The sequence below is a fragment of the Schistocerca serialis genome, chromosome 2 (assembly GCF_023864345.2).
Source record: "Schistocerca serialis cubense isolate TAMUIC-IGC-003099 chromosome 2, iqSchSeri2.2, whole genome shotgun sequence".
Lineage (NCBI taxonomy): Eukaryota > Metazoa > Arthropoda > Insecta > Orthoptera > Acrididae > Schistocerca > Schistocerca serialis.
In genome coordinates, this window is record NC_064639.1 from 842,080,054 (window position 1) to 842,094,620 (window position 14,567).

General features: G+C 42.7%; 1 protein-coding gene across 2 annotated transcripts in view; it reads left to right on the plus strand.

Moving 5' to 3' along the window:
- Positions 1 to 14,567, plus strand: part of LOC126458112 (uncharacterized) — a 161,894-nt gene that overhangs the window by 50,357 nt on the left and 96,970 nt on the right. The gene's annotated exons all lie outside the window — the stretch shown is intronic.

A 14,567-nucleotide genomic window follows, 5' to 3' on the forward strand; every position in this document is an offset into this window, starting at 1 on the left:
TCTTGCACAGTCATGGTTTTGTTTATTATTCAGGTCTGTGAATCTGTTATAGGAATGTGCAGGTCTGTTTTGCAATAATGAGTGTGTAATTTTTTAATGGTCATCAGGAATTTAATGTTGAGATGTTTGACACACATTTAACATGATGCCTGATACAATCACAATACACCTTACTTTGTACTTCCAAATTAATGACAGTGAACTCATGCACTTGATGCAATCACAATGCCCCTTGCTATGAACTTCCAAATTAATGACAGCGAACTCTTGCATTATGTTATATGCACTATTGCATTATGTTATATTCACATATATGTGTTCTACCTTATCATCTGAATACAAGCTACGAATTCACTGAATTGTAATCAAAGCTTAATAATACTGTAGTAAAACTAAATATTATTAGCAGTGAACACACTTCTGCTCATACCACAAACTTCCACGCAGTGACTCCCCCCAGTGACTCATCACTAAAGACTGTTAGCGGTGACTGACATCACAGAACTGTTGTAAAGCTGCAGTGGAGTCTCTGTCTCTTAGTTGTGGCCAGTTAGAGGCTAGGAAAGGGAATGCTATCTTATAAGGCCACACTGTGACCAACCATTGAGTCGTCAGAAAATAGTCTTCACATGAAAACCCACACCTTAGCTCGTGATCATGTGATGCAGTAGACTATGCTGTAGTAGGCTTTTACAGGGTGTATTGTAGTGATTCGAGAATTTCTGTGTGAATTCTAGAACCACTCAGCCTTCTACCATCTCAAACACATGATATTCTGGATATGAGTGTGGGATGGTAGAATCCTACCTACTGCATGTCACATGTTTGCGTGTGCAGGTTTAAAATCTGTCATGTGAAGAAAGTAGACACAGCAGTCGGACGGCTCCGACAAGTACCCGTCGGGCAATCCATAGATGTTTTAGTGAGTGTGTAAGGAAGAACCAGGAGTTTATATGCAGCTCTGTGCTTATTGTGCCAGTGACTATTGTTATTAAAACAAAAACAGTTGCAAAAAGTACTCTTGTAGACTCTTGACGCAACTTTGTTAGAGGCAAGACTCATTTTATGATTCATGTTAAGAGAGGTCATGGTATCCAAGCCAACTTTCTTTTAACTGTAACTCAATTTGTTTCTAATGTCCGAGTGTATGAGAGACTTGCAGGAAGTTACATACCATATTTACTCGAATCTAAGCCGCACTCGAAGTCGCACCTGAAAAATGAGACTCGAAATAAAGGAAAAAAAAAAATTTCCCGAATCTAAGCCGCACCTGAAATTTGAGACTCGAAATTCAAGGAGAGAGAAAAGTTTTAGGCCGCACCTCCAAATCGAAACAAAGTTGGTCCATAGTAATATGAGACACAATTTAGGTCGAATGAATGACGATACAGCTACAGTAGTTTGGTTCGAGACGTAAGCTTAGTAGTTAAGCTTTACCAGGTAGCCGTTGCTATGCGTCAGGCGCTCCGTCCGTATTTATACGGGTACCCTTCGTTTTTCACGTGCTTCGTCTGGTTTGAATTGATTCCTTATTTTTCTTTGATCTGATAAGTGCCGTTCTCTTTGTTATAGATGTTTACGTCACTCTAAGCTGAAAATGCATTACTGTACTGTGTCATGCATTGTTTGTCGCATTCTGATAATGAGTGTTTACGACCTGTCGCCACTCGCGGCATGGTTTGCTTTTGTGCGTGCTACCGCTGCTTACAAAAAAAAGAGAAAGGAATTGTCTCAGTTGCGAAACAATGGCAAGAGACTGCTATTTGTTGTTATTTACACTGCTGCTTGGTTTGATAATGATCAACAAGAACCACATAATAAACTGCGTATGATAGAAGATGTTCTGAATGAGAGTTTAGTGAAAATTTTTCTCCGTTTGAAAATCTTTGCAGACTCCTCTTTAGTACATTACTTTCTGCACAGAAATTAGAGTCATCTTAGATTTAAAAATCTAGTCAATTTCCGTGCTTCATTTCTGACTGTATCTCTATTAGGCATAAGAATAATACGAATATAAACATGACATGATATGTGTATACTCCTGCGTTTGCTGTTCTCACTCTAGTTTCGTAGTTTATTAGGCAGGCAGGATTTAAATGAGATAGCAGCAAACACTAAAGAATACATGGCAAAATGTTTATATTCGTATTATTCTTATGGTGAAGAGAATACTGCATGTGATTCACAATTCATAAAAGTTCCCGTTAACAACCAACTCTTCTCACAGGTAGGAAAAAATTCAGAACGTAGAATTGGCCGTACTGACAAACATCGCAGACAGTCTTGCCAGTCGGATTTTCGTAGTACATTGAAAAGCTGCTACATTCGAAGATTAACAATACGGAATTTGTATTTATTTCGTTGGATAATGTATGAAAAAGCAATGGTCGAAATTCGGGGCGGAGAAAAAAAGCTCGTATTCCAACTTTTTTGAAATTTATTTACTGGCGCAGAGGTTTTGGCGCCAGTATTTATCTTTGTGCCTGCAAAGCATGCCTGTATATATTCGACGGCTGAAGTTAGTTGTGGCGGCACCTACCAACATTTTTCAGAACTTCCGCTTACTTTGCACTCGATTCTAAGCCGCAGGCGGTTTTTTGGATTACAAAAACCGGAAAAAAAGTGCGGCTTAGATTCGAGTAAATACGGTATTCATTGGAAAGTGAAATTTTTATTGTGTATGGAGGTCAAATACTTAGTTAGTTGACGAAAAGTTAAGTTTGTTTGTCTACTTATTTCATAAGTAGAAAGAGTCTAAAAATTCCTGTACCTAGTGTAATTTGACACAGAGAGGAAGTGAAGAGGGTTTCCAGCAGCCGGCTATTCAGTTAAGAAGAGTGGCTGCAAATTACAAGTAAGTCACCTCATAAAGAAGTGGAAGATGTTTTGGGGGAATAAGCCAATATAACTCAGATCCATACTCACACTTTAATTCGTCAGAACATTAGAATGTGGAGACCTATGTGAAAGGACCAAGAAAACATTAAGTCAAAACTGAGAGAAGCTGTTATGAGTTGCCATAATAACCAAACATAATAATACAAGGGAATTACTCCAATACATTGGAATATGTTCAAGTATCCAGTGCAGCAAAATTTAAATGGGTAAACATTGAAGAAGTGAAAAATTCACAATGATAAATGTAGTAAAGAAGATATCAATATATTTGTCTAAGAAGTAGTACGCATAAAATGCTTCAGCTAAGAAGATCCATTGCGGGGAATATACAGCTCTCAAACACGTCGCAGGGATGCAGACGTGGAAACCAACATACATCCGACGCCACCAACACCAGCTGCTGTTCACCAGTGCTGACCTGCTTCCAAATCCGCTCACCCACGCAACGAGAATTCTACGCTGGGTCAGCGTAAAACAAAACTTGATTACTTTAGCATAAAGTGGTACAAGATACTGTTAGTGAACTGTTGTTGTGTAATTATCATATTTAAAGTTAGTTTTAAATGCTTACAAGAGCTAAGGCATATGAAAGTATGGAAAATATACAACAGGTTGGGGAAACTCCAGACCCAGCTATGGCCATGAAGATTTGCAAAGAAGTGCCTGACTGGGCTGAGTTGATAAATTTAATCAAAGCCCAGAGTCTTAAGTTAAACTCATTAAATCCTCAATTAAATGCTCAGAGTGCGACTCTAAGTAAAGAACTAGACTTAGTAAATTCTCAATTAAATACTCAAATGACAAATTTAGGTTTGTTAAACGCCAAAGTCGACTCTGAAAGCAAGGAATGTAGTAATGTAAGCGAAGGCATGGGTGCTTTGAAGATTGAATTCGATGCCATAAGTAATAAAGTAGAGAATTTAAATCATATGTGTAAAAGTGCAGCAGCAGTGCAGCAGCAGTGCAGTAGGGAGTCGCGTATTTAGCTTTCGTATTTGTTTTGTAGTTTTATTCTTAATTTCTTTCCAAGTGTTTGTGCGCTTGCATATTTAATTACATAAAATCCTTGCTTATTCTCTTATTTGAGAGGAGTTATATTGCTTATTGATAGCTGTAAAGTATAAGTTCGCGGAGTCGTTAGCGAGTTGCTTGTTTTGGACAGCCAGTGCTTTCTGTTTATTTCGCAGAGTCAGTTAGCAGCAGACAGAGGCCAGTGCAGTTTCACCTGTGCTTGCAGAGTGACGTGTGCGAGCAGCAGTAGCAGAAACTAGTCGTATATTCATTTTTTCGTATTTGTTCCGCAGGTTTAATTCGAATTACTTTGTGTGTTTGTCTGCTTGTGTGGTGCAGTTCTTCGGATCTTTGCGTATTTTCAAATTAGAAAGGGGTAGTATCAAATTTTAATAACGGTAGAGTGTAACATCGTGTAGGCGGTTGTCATTTGTACTAAGACTGGTAGGATCGCATTGTAATATCTGTATAGTGGCGTAGTCATGGTCATCTGATTACTTAGTTTGTAACTAATATCGCAGCTCAATCTGGCGCTGGTGATGCAACTGTGCAGTCGCATATCGCTGTTTTATTTGTTGCAACTCTATACGCCCAGATATTAGCAGTAGGATGGATAGGGTGTGTGCGTGCTGTGTGCGGGCACAGGAGGAACTGGCCACGGTTCGCGAGCAGCTGAGCGTGCTGTTGGCCATGGTCAGCCACCTTCAGGCTGCTGCTTCGAGGTGTAGCGACGGCGGAGGGTCTGGCGCGTCGCTTGAGACACCCCAGGTGTCACTTGCTGCGTCCGCTGACACAGCCACCGAGGCACCGTCTAGTGTACCCAGCACATTGGGGCCACCCTCACCTCAGGGTGAGTGGCGGACTGCAACGCGTTCGTGTTGCTTGAGGCGGAGGGTCAATGTGGAGGCTGGCCGGCTGGCCTCGCCCGTTCATCCTGTCAGTGGGCAGGTGGCCGCTCCTTCAGCAGGGCCCAAGCAGGCACACATGGGCAAAAGCTTGCTGGTTATTGGGAGCTCCAACATTAGGCGGGTGATGGAGCCCCTTAGGGAAATAGCATACAGGGCTGGAAAGAATTCCAACGTGCACTCGGTTTGTCTGCGGGGGGGCCTCATCCAAAATGTGGAGGCGGCCTTGCCTGCGGCTATCGAGCATACGGGGTGCAGTCGTCCGCAAGTAGTTGCTCACGTCGGCACCAATGATGGCTGTCGCTTGGGTTCTGAGGCGATCCTCAGTTCGTACAGATGGCTGGTGAATTTGGTGAAGACTGCTGGCCTCGCACGTGGGGTGCAAGCAAGAGCTCTCTATTGGCAGCATCGTTCCCAGAGTGGATCAGCGTCCTTTGGTTTGGAGCCGAGTGGAGGGTCTCAACCAGAGGCTTCGTTGACTCTGTGATGGTCTTGGCTGCAGATTTCTAGACTTGCACTATTGGGTGGGGAATTTTAGGATGCCCCTAGATAGGTCAGGGGTGCACTACACAAAGGAAGCAGCTACTCGGATAGCAGAGTACTTGTGGCATGCACATGGGGGTTTTATAGGCTAGTCGGTAGTGCGAGGTGTCCTGATGAACACTCACCAGTAGACGTGCAGGCAGGGAAATCAGGACATGCTCAGTGTAAACACACTTCAGCTATCAAGATATTAGCAGTAAATTTTCAGAGTGTTCGGAATAAAGTTCCTGAATTTACTGCCCTCCAGGAAGCGTGTGGCACGCAAATTATTCTCGGGACTGAGACCTGGCTGAACCCTGAGATAGGAAGTTCTGAAATATTTAGTGAGGGTTGGAACATGTATCGGAAAGACAGATTAGACACCGTAGGAGGTGGAATTTTCATTGCAGTTGACAAAAATATTGTGTCTACTGAGGTCGAAGTTGAGTGTGATTGTGAAGTTATCTGGACATGTTTAACAGGGCTAGGAGAAATAAAGTTAATTGGTGGGTGTTATTATCGGCCACCAGGTTCCACCATGACAGTTCTAGAATCATTCAAAGGGAGTCTACACTCTGTATCGCAGAAGTACCCAGATCATGCCATATTAGTCGGAGGCGACTTCAACCTACCTAGTATAGACTGGGATGTCTATGGATTCATTACAGGTGGTACAGACAAGCCGTCGTGTGAATTACTTTTGAACACATTATCCGAAAACTGTCGAGCAGCTAAATCGACAACCAACGCGTAATGGAAATATTTTAGATCTGGTAGCCATTAACAGACCAGACCTCATCGACGGTGTCAGTGTTGAGACAGGGATTAGTGATCATGATGTTGGCATTACGACTATGGTTACGAAAGTTAAAAAGTCAGTCAAGAAGGCTAGGAGAGTATTCTTACTAGAAAGAGCAGATAAGCAGTTGTTAGCATCCCACTTAATAAATGAATCGACTATCGACTTCATTTACTTCCGGTACGATGGATGTGGAAGAATTATGGGCAAATTTTAAACACATTGTAAACCACGCATTGGAGAAGTATGTGCCTAAAAAGTGGGGACGGAAAAGACCCACCGTGGTTTAACAGCGCAATTCGGAGAATGCTCAGGAAGCAAAGACAACTGCACTCGTGGTACAAGAAAGATTGGGAGAATGAGGACAGGCAAAAGTTAGTAGAGATTCGTGCTGCTGTAAAGAGTGATGCGTGAAGCATACAACCACTACCACCGTCATACCTTAACAAAAGATCTTGCTGAAAACCAAAGGAAATTCTGGTCTTACGTAAAATAGGTAAGCGGGTCGAAGGCTTCCATCCAGTCACTCACTGATCAGTCTGGCCTGGCAACGGAAGACAGCAAAACGAAAGCTGAAATTTTAAATTTAGCATTTGAGAAATCTTTCATGCAGGAGGATCGTACAAACATACCACCGTTTGAGTCTCGTACAGATTCCCGTATGGAGGACATAGTGATAAACATCCCTGGGGTTGTGAAGCAGCTGAATGGGTTGAAAATAAATAAATTGCCAGGTCCTGATGAGATTCCAGTTCGGTTTTGCAGAGAGTACTCTACTGCATTGGCTCCTTACTTAGCTTGCATTTATTGCGAATCTCTTGCCCAACGTAAAGTCCCGAGCGACTGGAAAAAAGCGCAGGTGACACCTGTATATAAGAAGGGTAGACGAATGGATCCTCAAAATTACAGACCAATATCCTTAGCATTGGTTTGTTGCAGGATTCTCGAACATATTCTCAGTTCGAATATAATGAATTTCCTTGAGACAGAGAAGTTGCTGTCCATGCATCAGCACGGCTTTAGAAAGCATCACTCCTGCGAAATGCAACTCGCCCTTTTTTCACATGATATCTTGCGAACCATGGATGAAGGGTATCAGACAGATGCCATATTCCTTGACTTCCGGAAAGCGTTTGACTCGGTGCCCCACTGCAGACTCCTAACTAAGGTATGAGCGTATGGGATTGGTTCCCAAGTATGTGAGTGGCTCGAAGACTTCTTAAGTAATAGAACCCAGTATGTTGTCCTCGATGGTGAATGTTCATCGGAGGTGAGGGTATCATCTGGAGTGCCCCAGGGAAGTGTGGTAGGTGCGCTGTTGTTTTCTATCTACATAAATGATCTTTTGGATAGGGTGGATTGCAATGTGCGGCTGTTTGCTGACGATGCTGTGGTGTATGGGAAGGTGTCATTGTTGAGTGACTGTAGGAGGATACAAGATGACTTGAACAGGATTTGTGATTGGTTTAAAGAATGGCAGCTAACTCTAAATATAGATAAATGTAAATTAATGCAGATGAATAGGAAAAAGAATCCCGTAATGTTTGAATACCCCATTAGTAGTGCAGCACTTGACACAGTCACATCGATTAAATATTTGGGTGTAGCATTGCAGAGCGATATGAAGTGGGACAAGCATGTAATGGCAGTTGTGGGGAAGGCAGATAGTTGTCTTCGGTTCATTGGTAGAATTTTGGGAAGATGTGGTTCATCTGTAAAGGAGACCACTTATAAAACACTAATACGACCTATTCTTCAGTACTGCTCAAGCGTTTGGGATCCATATCAGGTCGGATTGAGGGAGGACATAGAAGCAATTCAGAGGCGGGCTGCTAGATTTGTTACTGGTAGGTCTGATCATCACGCGAGTGTTACGGAAATGCTTCAGGAACTTGGGTGGGAGTCTCTGGAGGAAAGGAGGCGTTCTTTTCGTGAATTGCTACTGAGGAAATTTAGAGAACCAGTGTTTGAGGCTGACTGCAGTACAGTTTTACTGCCACCAACTTATATTTTGCGGAAAGACCACAAAGATGAGATAAGAGAGATTAGAGCTCATACAGAGGCATATAGGCAGTCATTTTTCCCTCGTTCTGTTTGGGAGTGGAACAGGGAGAGAAGATGCTAGTTGTGGTACGAGGTACCCTCCACCACGCACCGTATGGTGGATTGCGGAGTATATATGTAGATGTAGATGTAGATGTAGATGTAGAACCATAGTCAGAAACAGAATGACACTTTTCAAGATTTATCGAAAATGTTAGAACGTGACATTGAGAACAAACTTAATAATGTAGAATCAGAACTTATTGAAAAGTTAGGATCTTTCGAAAATGTGTACAATATTAAATATAATGATGTAAGACAGGGAATGAATACTTCGAAAGAGAGTGTAGATAAGCATAATGAATTAATGTCAATTATTCAGTTGCAAATTACAGGTGTCAAGAGAAAATAGCTATCTCCAATATTATAAATGTAATTAGTGTGGAGGAACAATTTGGAGAAATTATAGATCGAAAGGTTACCGAGAGAATAACATGCGGGAATGTATTGCCTATTCCTTCTTCCGAACTTAATGATACCAGGAGGGGTATGGACAACCTGTAGAGAGAAATTAAGCTTATCCAAGACAAAGTAGAAAAAATTGTAAATTCACCTAATGTTGTGTTAACTAGTGAAGCGGTGACTGATTTGCAATGGGGAGCTAATTCAGGGTTATCTAGACAATTCCCTAAATTTAAGCCAGACGGAGATGTACATTTGACTCACTTCTTAAAAAGATTTAACCAAGCTTTGCCAAAAAATTGGGAAGATTCCAACCAGATCGAATTTGCTGTGGGGTACCTTCTAGGGGAAGCCTCAGAATGTGGAACATTAAATATTGAGAATTTTTCCTCTTGTGAAGACTTTCAAAAGAATTTTAAACAGAAGTACTGATGCCAGTGCTCAAGAAAGTTAATATCAGATCTGTGGGACCCAAAATATTGTCGCAGAAGAAGGTGAGTAGCACCGTGGTGTAGTGGTTATGACACTAAACTGTTGCATGGAGGGTCACGAGTTCAAAACTCACCTGAACTGTAGAATTTTAATTTCTATATTCGGTTCGAGGACATTCTAGAAATATCCACATATATCAAGAATCATTGTACTGGAACTGTATATATATCGTATGTGTTCTGGCTGGAGGTAGGTTGCTCCGTACTCTTGTATGTGCAAGTGCTGAATAAACCTTCTTTAAGTGAAGTTAATGTTCATCATTCATCTAATTACGCCTTCTTCTATTTGACATCATTCTGGTGGAGGTGCCGGGTATTGGAACTTGTGATGGCGGAAATTATCGACGACACAGTGACTCCCATCGGACTGTGATAGAGCCGCCGTTTACATGGTGAGAAACCCAAGTTTGACCCATATTCAATAGATCGCAATCTATCGGAGACAGAAGAAGACGACGACGTTACGATGACAGCAACTATGTGCCGCCACATGAGACATCTTTCCGGGTTCTCTGGTGATGAAGGCCAAGGTCAAAACAAGTGGTTGAAGCATATAGCCAAATTTAACAAATGGGATGGCACCTTGTGTTTGGCTAACATATTTTTCTACTTGGAGGGCACTGCCAAGCAATGGTATGAGAAAAACAAGGAGAAGTTCACAAGCTGTGAAGTATTCCAGGCGGAACTGCACAAGTATTTCAGCGACACATGACAACAGAAGTGCATGGCTGAAGATAAATTAAAGTGCAGGGCAGAGTGTCCAGGAGAAACTACAGCATGCCACATTCAGGTCGTCTTGGAGCTGTGTAAAATAGTGGATCCTAGAATGAAGGAGGGAGAGAAGGTTGCACATCTCATGAAGCGTGTTGCTGAGGACATGTATCAAGCCCTACTTCTGGAGGAGGTTTCGCCAGCCGACAAATTCATAAAATGATGCCAGTATATCGAGACAATGCATTAAAAAAGAATTACATGCAAGAAGTTTGAATGGCTGCCAAACGTAGTGTCAATGACTGTGGTGGAGGAAGAAACTGATTTCACGAGTGTTCTTCGTCAGATAATGAGAGAGGAAGTTCAGAAGGCACTTGGATTGCACAGTGAGCAAAAAGCTGAGATGCTCGAAGAAGTCATAAGGGAGGAAATGGAACAGACATTGAACCCAGTCTATCGTCCTTCATTTCCCTTTAAAACAGTAAAAAAGTCGAGACCCAGGCAAAGTTATGTTCCTACAATGCCACATGAGGAACCTGTTTGGACACCAAGGAAGAGTGACGTCTGGAGGACTCAGGATAACCATCCAGTATGTTTCCACTGCGGACGACTGGGACATGTGGTGCACTATTGTTGAGAAAAGTGGTAGATATTTGATGACGCCTGCACCAGAAGACGGCAGACCGATCTTAGTTGATGCCAACTCTGGGATGACGAAGATGAACAAGAAGATGTGGGTGCAGGACGATGTAGGGCACCATCGCTGCAAGCAGCCGATCACCTAGCTGCCACAACCTGGGAAACTGAAGGGTGCGACCTTCCTTGGAGGTGAGGCCGCTGAAGAGAAAAATCCTCCGCCATCGACCACTACAAAAATGATAGGAAACTACGTCTATATCCTCATGGATGGCCAACCAGCCCAAGCTCTTGTGGACTCCAGAGCGTCATATTCAGTCATTTTGGAGGAGTACTGTTGCCAGTTGCCGAAAACTGTATTCATCGACAACAAAACATCTCTGCTGAAGGTGGCTAATGGGAAATATGTAAAACCTACAGGAAGATGTGTCATTCATGTGGGTATAAGTGGCCATACTCAGCCCTTAGAATTCATCGTCTTACATGAGTGTAGTCATGAAGTAATTCTCAGACGAGACTTTTTGAAAGCTTCTCAGGCAATTATAGATTGTGGTCACTCGAAGATTATGCTAGACGAGATGAGATACTGTGGAGAGGAAGATGTGCATCCGAGTGTGTGGAGACTATGTGTGCTGGATCAAGTGATAATTCCTGCAGTAAAAGCTAGAAAGGTAACTGTCATGTGTCATGCCATGCATCAACCCATGGATCTCGTAGTGAAATGTTAGAGAAGCATACCACTGAAGAATAACTTGGTCATCCCAGCCTCTGTCATGTCGTTCAAGAATGGATTCGGTGAACTGTGGATAGTCGACTGTCGCCGAGAACCGCAGATCCTTCCAAGACGCATGTGCATAGCAAACACTGACCCATCAATTACAGAACAGCTGAGTGTCATAGAAACCTCCCATGCCGAGTCTGTGGGCGAAATTAGCACTACCACTACGAGACAAGATCTCCTAGCTCGACTATCACCAGACCTCACTAAGGAACAACCGAAGAAGCTACTTGCCATTCTTCAAGAGTTCTCTGAATGCTTCGATCCACAGGTGAAGAGCAAATTAGACAAATCAACAGTGAAGCACCGGATTGGCACTGGAGATCATCAACCAATAAGCCAGAGAGCATACCGTGTGTCAACAACAGAACGTCGAATAATTCGTGACAAGGTAGAGAAAATGATGAAGAATGACATCATTCAGCCCTCACAGAGCCCATGGTCGTCACCAGTGGTTCTCGTCAGGACGAAGGATGGCAGTTGGTGCTTTTTTGATGGTACACTCGATTGTCTGAAGGGGGCCAATTTTTTCTCAACCATGGACATGTACTCGGGATACTGGCAAATCGAAGTAGATGAGGCTGATCATGTGAGAACTGCATTCGTCACGCCTGAGGGCCTGTATGAGTTTAAGGTAATGCCGTTTGCTTTGTGTAATGCACCAGCAACTTTTGAATGGATGATGGATGATCTTCTAAGTCACCTGAAGATGACGATATGTCTTTGTTATTTAGATGACTTTATAGTGTTCTCAGACACATTTGATGAACACATCAAAAGACTTGAGGACTGTTCTTAAGTGTATCCAACAAGGCGGACTGAAACTTAATCCATAAAAGTGTCTCTTTGGAGCAAAAGAAATCAAAATACTTGGACACCTTGTATCAAACGAAGATGTGCGGCCAGACCCAGAAAAGGTGAGATCTACAATGGAATTTCTTATTCCTAAAAGTATTAGAGATGTGAGAAGCTTCCTTGGATTATGTTCTTATTACCTTCGTTTTATTAAAGACTTTTGTATCAAAGCCAGGCCACTCCACGAGTTGTTAAAAGCCGATGCTAAATTTATCTGGGGTGGTGCTAAATTTATCTGGGGTGGTGCTCAACAAGATTCTTTCGATGTGCTGCAAAAAGCTCTGATGACTGACCCTGTACTTGGCCTGTATGATGAGAGATCACCTACAGAACTACACACAGATCCCAGTGGGTATGGGGCTGGTGCTGTTCTTGTGCAAATTTCAGATGGAAAAGAGAAGGTGCAGCCTGTGCTTTCAGGAAACCTCCAAAAGCCGAGAGAAACTATTCAACTACAGAAAGAGAATGTCTTGCTGTTATCTGGGCCATATGCAGATTTTGACAGTATCTCTATGGAAGGCCATTCACAGTTGTTACAGACCTTCATTCACTTTGTTGCTTGGCATGTCTCAAGGATCCAACAGGATGACTCATGAGGTGGGCACTACATCTTCAAGAGGATGACATTACCATAGTGTACAAAAGTGGAAGAAAACACCAAGATGCCGACTATCTCAAGAAACTCTGTACAAGACCATCAAGATTTTGATGAAGATGGTGACTACCTTGCTGCACTCCAGGATCTCTTTGCTGAGCAGGAGGAGGACACCAAGATATCTCAAGTTATGCTTGACTTAAATCGGTCAGAGGATGTGAAAGGACAATTTAAGGTAGTTAATGGATTACTTTGCAAGAAAAACTTTGATCCATTTGGAAAGAGGTGGCTACCAGCAATTCCTAAACACATTAGCTTAGATGTTATACAAAAATTATATAACTCACCTGAGGCCAGACATTTAGAATGTATTAAGACATGCGATAGGATCTGCTAGAGATTTTTCGGGACAGGTTTATTTAGGAGTGTCTGTAACTGTGTGTCGCACTCTTGAGAGTGCCAGAGGAGAAGGGCAGTTCCTCAGAAACCACCTGACCGACTCATACCAGTTTCACCAGCCAAAATGCCTTTCCAGCCTGTTGAGATTGACCTCCTCGGATGATTTCCAACATCTGATAGTGGCAATAGATGGATTATTGTTTGCTCTGATTATCTGACACGCTATGCCATTACAAAAGCCGTGGAAACAGCCGAAGCATTTGACATAGCCAAATTCATCGTGGAAGACATTGTATTAAAACACGGTACCCCAAGTTCGTTAATTATGGGTCGAGGGAAAGTTTTTCAATCGAATCTTGTGACAGAGATAAACCATCGGTGCAACATCACATGACGACTGCCTACCATCCGCAAACTAATGGGCTTACTGAACGCCTTAATAAGATCTTAGCTGACATGCTATCTATGTTCGTCAATGTTGAGCAGAGCAACTGGGATGAGGTGCTACCTTTCCTGACATTTGCCTACAACACCGCCAAACAAGACGCCACAGGATGTACACCATTTTTTCTAATGCATGGGCGTGAAGTGACTACGATGATGGACACTGTGTTTCTGTTACATCCTGATGATGTGGATGACAACTACATTGGCCAGGTGTTAACCAGAGCTGAGGAAGCTCGACAGTTAGCTCGACTCCACATGCTGCAGGCTCAAGAAAATGATCGCCGAAGGGGTGACGTGAGCCACTGCTTTGTTGTCTACCAGCCTCTTCTGGATCTTCACTCTTGTTCGGAAGGTTGGTCTCTTTGAGAAGCCCCTCAGGCACTACTTTGGACCTTATAAGGTTGTAAGACAGTTTTCTGATGTTACTGATGAAGTTGAAGATTTCTACCCTTACGCAAGACAAGAGATCAGGGATTGGTCCACGTCCTTCAAATGAAGCCGTATAACAATCCTGCAACCCAGGGTAAATTCGAAGCTCCAGCAACGGGCAACAAGTGGAAAGGTGACGAAGAGTGTAGCGGCAAAGGAAGTTCTACGAAGATCACCTCCAGGGCAAACATCAGTCATTGGGAGTCGGAGTACGCAGGACCGATGACTCGTTCCCGGACTAGGAGGACGTAACACTGAGATGTGAGACGCTGTTCCCTTCAGGAGGGAGCAGTGTCGCAGAAGAAGCTGTAGCACTGTCACTGTGGTGTAGTGGTTATGATACTACACTGTTGCATGGAGGGTCGTGAGTTCAAAACTCACCTGAGCTGTAAGATTTTAATTTCTATATTTGGTTCAAGGACATTCTAGAAGTATCCACAAATGTCAAGAATCATTGTACTGGAATGTTCTGTACCTGTATATATACTGTATGTGTTCTGGCTGGAGGTAGTTCGCTCTGCGCTCTTGTATGAGCAAGTGCTGAATAAACCTTTGTTAAGTTAAGTTAGTGTTCATCATTCATCTA